Below are 7,660 nucleotides of genomic sequence, written 5' to 3'. Positions count from 1 at the left end.
TATGTCATAATACCCCTAGGAAAAACGGACTTAAATGTTACAATTTCGCAAGGTCTTTCAAACTAAATGAAAAAAAAAACCATGGACATGTTTGTAAAATCTGACCAGAATAGTCAGCCAAACCAAATCATGGACATTTAAACCATAAATGTTTCGTACAAATGATTCCTGCAGATCACTCGCCAAATGCGCCCATCTTCTTGAGCTTATGTACACACCTTCAAAAGTACGGAAATGCATAACCACCAAAAATCACAAGGGAAACACAAAATCAAACATAATACAAACTAATTGTAATAACTGCATATTATTCATTTACACTATTGTTACTATGTTAATGGAACTATTTCTTATTGTGTAATGTTCAATCTTATTACTCTCTAATTTCCCTCCGTTATTCCACATGCTTTGTGTATGCGTATGAATGAAGGATATGGAAATAACGAACAGTATTCAATCTCAACGTCCATTAAACAATATACAAAATAAGAGCAGAGCAAACACGGACCTCCGAAACATCAGAGGTGGGATCAGGTGCCATGGAGGAGTGAGCATTCCCTGCCGACCGGTCACACCCGCCGTGTGCTCGTTGTCATAATCAGGAAATAACGGAAAAAATCCGTCGTCAATTCAGTGTATAAATAATGGACTAACAATTTGTATGAAAAACGTCAGTCAGCATTTCATTCAATGATAAATTGTATTTGCTGACAAGGTCATTGTATCGACCATAGAATTTACGAAATGGTGACTTTAAACGAGACTGTTGATATTCTTGTTTCATCAACTTGCTTGTCAATAATTTACCTCGTTTAAGAAATTGTTCATACGTAGAGCGTGCTCTTGCGTATCGAATCAACTGAGATATATATACTCCGTATGCAGGTGATGAATATCAACTTACTGAATAAAATGTCAGCATCCAGTGTACACATGTGTTCGTGAATGTCTCACAATATCTAGGGCCTACCCAAGTATTACATTTGGCGACGAGGTAAATAACGTGTATCATGGATCGACTGCCAGAATTTGCAGCATTCGATTATGCTGATAAGGCCGACGCTGGACCGAAATGGGAAAAATGGACCCGACGTTTGGAGCTTTTGTTTACCGGCATGAACATCGACGACAATGGGGGAAAGCGCGCCCTCCTTCTTCACTACGCTGGAGAAAGAGTGTTTGATATCTACGAAGCAGAGAAGGGAGACACAGCGCCAAATTATGCGGCCACAAAGCAAGTATTATCTGATTACTTTTCTCCGAGAAAAAACCCTCAGATGGAAGTTTATAAATTTAGAAACTGTAAACAAAGCGTCAGCCAATCGTTAGATGAGTATGTCACAGAACTGAGGAAATTATCTAAAGATTGTGAATTTGCAGAGATAGATAAGGAAATTCTCTCACAGATAATTCAGAATTGTCGCTCTAACAGACTGAGGCGAAGAGCGCTGCGGGAGCCTGACATGAACTTAAAAACACTCCTCGATCTAGGTCGTGCCCTCGAGGTTGCTGAGACTCAAGCGCTAACTATGGAGGCCCAGAACGACCGTAACAGTGTAAACGCGATGCAGAAGTCATCTGACAAACACCGAAGCCGCAACCCGAGAAGTAAAGAACAAGTGACAATCAAAGTACTGAAAGTACTGATGGGAGTTGATTATTAAATTAATTCGATGTATGATTGATTGATTTATATTGTTTTACGTCCCTCTCGAGAATTTTTGACTCATATGGATATGCCATTAGTTGCCGGTGGAGAACTTCAAATTTTTCTTACTTATACTCGGCACCCTTTGAGCAGAGAGGGGTCTTTTTCGAGCCAGCACCAACTGCGACCAGCACTTCTAAGTCAGAAACGTACTGACATTCCCATTTTTTACTGACAAACTTAGAAAATTACTGACAATGTGCTGTCTTTACTGAAAAACTTAGACAATTACTGAACTTTTTACTGCCGGTACTGATAAACTTAGAAAAGTGCTGACAATCTTAGTCGATGCTGATAAACTTAGACAATTACTGACCCGTTTACTGTCCCTGCTGAAAAACTTAGACAAGTGCTGTCATTTACTGATAATTACTGTCCCTATTGTTCTCGCTCTCGGGGAGGCTGCAGTGGTGTGAAATTGACTGTGTTATACTTTGCATTAAAAAAAAATTCTTATTTTAATTTTTGATGAAAAAAACTCCCAGGCAGTTATCATTTTTACGCGGAAGCCGCCTTTTACTTTTGCATGCTTTGTTGACCTTTCGACCTCTCAAGATGTTTGCCCCGCTTCATGGTACTCCAAACGGATGTATCTTAACCCCTTCACTTCCGTACCGGTCAAATTGACCGATGGCGCGTTAAAACACTACTTCGCGAAAATAAAATATCCGTATCTATTTAATGGAAGCATGAAGGTATATAAACTATATATCATCTTTTTGGAAATTTTCTCTACTTTTAAAATATCTAAAAAGATTATGTCTTGATTGCCGGTATTTAATCGATTTTACGTTGTGAAGACAAACGTGACTTTTTGAAAATGGCGTAATTTTCCAAAGCGATTGCCGTTTTTCCAGACGATTGACAATTTTTTCCTGTTTAACTTTATGAAGAAAGCATGGTATATTCTTAAAGCATATTTTCTCTACTTTTAAAATATGTAAAAATTATTGTTATTACTTTAAGGTATATTTTAAAAACAAGAATTTTCTTGCACTTATGTATTTTTTCTCGGTTTTATTCGTAATGTTTAAACAAAGCTCAGTTTTACGTTTATTTCTGTGTTGAAATATGGAAAACAAAATAAAGCTGGTAAAAGTGGAGAACATTTCCTTTCCAACAAGCCCTTACAGGCCTTCTTACGCTCAGTATTTTCTTAATTACGATAATTTGAATTTGTGACCTTTGCAAAGTTTTTATGGAAAAATCAGTCAATATTTACCATGTAACGTCAAGGTCGATATTGTTGCGTCTTACTCGAAACAACAAATTCTTTTATAAGACTTTTTTGACCATTTAAATATATATTTTTTACTGAAATAAATGCATAATACAAAAATACATTTAAAAAAAACAAATATTTACTATTGTTCTGCCTTTTGTGTGAAATGAAATGTCAATTTATTCATCCACATGTAATGATGAAAATTTGATGTAGTGATGTACAATGTTGAGAAAAATTGTAGATTCCCTAAACGTCGATCTTTACTAAAAAAAAAATCAGATTTTATAGTTGTATCTTGTTATATTGTATACTTAATTTGCAAATTAATTAGATCTATATTAGCACGAAATTTAACAAAACAAGAATTCGCATTTATAAATAAATACGACTCATCACTGTATGAGTTGATACGAATTGAAATAACCACGTGTTTCCGCTATGGTAGGAGTAAACAAACAACATGACGGTGATCCGAAATCTGAACGTCAATTTTCATGATTATTTCACGACGAAGATCATCACATCAATGAATCAAATAATACGGACATCCTTTGGTATTAGCAGGTGAGAATACGTGTATATTGACTGAATAGTTAAAGTTTAAAACGCAATTAGTTCACGTTCAAAAGAAAACTAAATGTAGACATGTACATGCACTAGATCTTCATATTTCAGTGTGCGTATTTCGTATTGTTCGATCAGCCAATTTTGTGTTGCTTTTGAACTTTGATGCTTTTGACAAACACTCATAAGTTCAAAGTAAAATCAAAGTTGCCATTATATTAAATAGATAGTTGTTTTCAATATGTGTATACCAGTGTGTACATATACATGTACCACTTTCACTTTGAATTTTTAGGGTGCTGGCAACATATGCAACAATACTTTCATCTGTGAATACCCACTTGCTAAGCCCACCATGATCTACGAATGCCAATTAATATGTAAGGACACCAATGAACAGGTAAATTTTTGTTTTGTTGTTGAATATTTCTGTATTTCTAAAATTTCAAAAAATAAAGTCAAATTTCATTTGTGTCATTCTCATGATAAATCATTCATATGAGTTTTTAAACATTTGATTTATATTTTGAAAAATAAGTGTTTGAAACACATAATACTTATGATGCTTGATTATTCATACAAACACATTATTTAAACACATAATATTATCTATTTGAATGAATGCCGAGATATGAAACAAGCTGTTTTTATAGACTGCTGTTGTATTTCCAATCTGCATAAAGTTTGTGGTTAGAATTTCCATTTTCTCATTTTTTCAGACACTTTCCAATTATCGTACATCATATATATGGGTGGTCAAACTCTCTGGATGTTTTATCAACACTCCCATGCTCACGAACAGCCTTGCCCCAGGAATTTTGCCCTGAAGTAACATTGCAGTCTATTGTCTCCCTTCTTTTTACAACCCTGGCAGCCATGCAGGTATGCAATCTATGAAAGCCATGAAGGGACATAGAATTTTTAAAAAATTATAAAAGTAAACCGAGTTCTCGATTTAAACAATCCATTCTCTCAGATTGACAATCTGTTATAACAAATTGCCAATTCATATTCTCACAGATTATCTTCCCTCAAATTACACAATCCATTATCTCAGATTGTATAATTCATTCTCTTAGTTTAATTGACACGTTCCCTCGGAATGTAAACCCTTCCCATGATTTCATTAAAATTATTTATCTGTACATGTTTAAAGAATAGAATATTGTAGTATTTTACATCCAACCTATTATTACATATTACCATATTACCATATTACCAAAATGAGAAAAATTCATGAACATTTTCAAATCCATATGCTAGTACTGATATTTGTACAACAAAAAATCTTACAGGTTTTTGGTTACGTGTATATTAAAATAATTGAAAGTCCGATATAGTAAAGTGAATATGGGTCCTGTGTAATCATAATATTTCTAAAATAAATATACGTTGAATTAGTTATGAAAGAGGTTGGAAATGACCGGTTGCTGAAACAAAATAAAAAGAAGTGAACGCACTAATTGATTTAAATAGTTTGATGTATCTGTACATATATGTAATAAAATTCAAGAGCACAGATTGCCAAAATCATAGGACTGACGTTGTAACAAATCGAGAACTTGAATTATTAATCTGTGAAAATGAATTGCCAGTATGTAATTCAAGATCTCAAATTATGAATCAAGGGGGCGAATTAGTAATCTGTAAGATCGGATTGTGTAATTTGAGATCTCGAATTATAAATCAAGGGAATGATTTAGTATCCGTGAAATTGGATTGTCTAATTTGAGATTTCATTTTCTACTTTTTTGAAAAATTGCTGTGTCCCTTCATGGCTTTCATAGCAATCTAATTAAAATTAGATCTTCCATCCACTGCCAGATTTTTTTTTTACATATTGTGATAGCGTAAACAGAGGTCTGGCTTTAGTCAGATTGCCATATATGCTATTTGTTTTAGTTCAGTAATTTTACCATAATGGTTTACTACAAGGTTGTTGAATTATCAGTCCTGATACATTGACTTAACAATATCATTTAACTACTTGAATCACACAATAGATGCAATCTTAATTTTAAAAGGAAAATCAAATAAATGTAGTAATTTTAGCATTCTTAATTTTATTTATAAATGTAAATTCATATACACAATGGCATGTATCTGTTTCAAAATATTTAAATCTTTTACAGGATAGAAGCTGATCACTTGAACTTGAAAGCAAATAATAATGTCTTGGACAAGTCAAAGAATTTCCTCCAGTCTTACAGAGAAGTAACAGTTGATAAGAGAATGGTGGACACAAAGTAAAAGTGCTCTTCAACATTTTGTTGAAGATCTCAGTCTGATTTGGAATTCATCTTGCAATATATCTGGATTTGTATATTTGGATATAAGCATCAAATTTTCAACGTATTGACTAAACAGTTTTGGGCTAAATATTGCCAATGCTATTTATTGTTATTATTTCCCTCCAAGATAACATGTCAAGTCTTTATTGTACCCCTTAAGCTCAGTTATACCAGAAAAATCTTGTAATGAAATCATTTAGTTTTTTTTTCTTGTTAGATTAAATCCATGAAAATAAAGATTATTTTTAATGGCATCAAGAGAATGGATTTCTTGTTTAACAAAATGATTGTATACATGTTTTGCTAGGGGTTTGTAAGAAGCAGACCAGAATTCTTTGGTTGCAAATTTTGTCGTTCGCCATTTTTATTACGTCAACTATTAGATGATTTATCCATATATGAAGCATTTCAAAATTGATATTTACTTACAGTTTAAAGCAGAATTCTATACTGATATGACCTTGACCCCCTGAAGAACAAGAGTGTCAAGGTCAATTTTTTTAATACAGAAATGTTCTTTCATCTTTATGGCCCATATATATCTTACAAACAATATCATGAAATATACAAAAAGTGTCTAGAATGTGTCCAGAATGTGAAATAACAAACATGTATATAGCCAAAACCTTTAAAATGTTGTTGCTTAGCAACCACTAAAAGGTCATTAAACAGATATTTGAACTAAAATGATGCATGGATATTGCAGTTCTGATCCCTTTTTGAGAGTATATTCAGAATTTTCCATTTCAGCATCCATTGTGTAAAATTATGGCAAGAATATTGAAAAGTGTTGAAAAAAATTGATGAAATTGTTGCACTTATTTGACCTTTGACCTCCTAAAAATAGATCTAATGAGGTCAAACTTTAATACAATTTATCTACTGTATGTCCTTTGTAATTTTATGACCTCACATCTAACTTTAATATGTGCTTGGATGCATAAATGTATCTAGATTGAGTAAAAAATGAAAATTTCTGCCCAAAAATTAAAGAATTCTGCGTTGCTTAGCAACTCCTTTTAAGTAGTTATATGCAGAATTGAAAAAAAACGTTTATGTGTTTCGTGTACTACAGTATAATGCTCTTTTGTGGGTATATCCCAAATTTCCTATTTCAACATACATAATACTTAATATTTAGCTTGAAGATTAAAAAGTATCAAAAAATTCCATAAAATTTTGCACTTAATTGACCTTTGACCTCAATTTCTACTAATAAGGTCAGTAGTTGAGCATCTAAATAGCCATAAAATATCATCTCTATGTAATCCCCTTCAAAATGGTATGAATTATGCCTAGCTTTCACCTAGGTTAAAAAAGTTAGAAGTAATTTAGTAATGACATGTCAAAAGGCCTCCAAAAACACGTAAAATGCGCCGGAAGAGAAAGGGTTAAACTAAGGGCATACAACCCGCTTAATCATATTCGACCCCTTCCCAATCTTTATCGTTATCATCATATCAAAAAGTGTGTGTGTTATGGCAAATTTATTTAAACTATTCATTTTGATTTATGTAAAAAAGTCCAATAAAAATAATAGCCTAATAATAGAACGAATAATTACTTTGTTACTGCTGATACGTTTCACGTTTTAGAGAAGAACGAACGACAACTCTGTATGTCTAAAACATAAACAAATTGGGTTCAACATTTGATTAGCACGGGATACTGAAGCGATCTTTAGAAATACTACGAGGGACAAAATAGTTCAAGTAGGTAATTATGTTTAGAATTAATGACAGGTACATAGCTACTGAGAAACTTATCTTTTCAATAATCTTGTATAAAATAGAAGAAATAAGGTATGTAACTCCTTTTATCAATTGTGTACTACATTCGCGTAATAATCTAACAGATAGACGATTCAGCGTG

At 32.9% G+C, this 7,660-nt stretch overlaps 1 long non-coding RNA gene across 1 annotated transcript; it reads left to right on the top strand.

The window, feature by feature from the left end:
- The first annotated feature begins 3,237 nt into the window (after positions 1-3,237).
- LOC134276377 (uncharacterized) lies at positions 3,238-6,814 on the top strand. The gene is made up of 4 exons (XR_009994025.1): positions 3,238-3,497; positions 3,793-3,897; positions 4,217-4,379; positions 5,630-6,814. It is a non-coding gene; the product is annotated as an uncharacterized LOC134276377 (long non-coding RNA).
- Positions 6,815-7,660: the final 846 nt, after the last annotated feature.

Source organism: Saccostrea cucullata, unplaced genomic scaffold (assembly GCF_032062105.1).
Source record: "Saccostrea cucullata isolate Sc308-1 unplaced genomic scaffold, CSIRO_AGI_Scuc_v1 ctg2073, whole genome shotgun sequence".
Classification (NCBI taxonomy): domain Eukaryota; kingdom Metazoa; phylum Mollusca; class Bivalvia; order Ostreida; family Ostreidae; genus Saccostrea; species Saccostrea cuccullata.
This window is presented reverse-complemented; position numbering and strand designations above follow the sequence as displayed.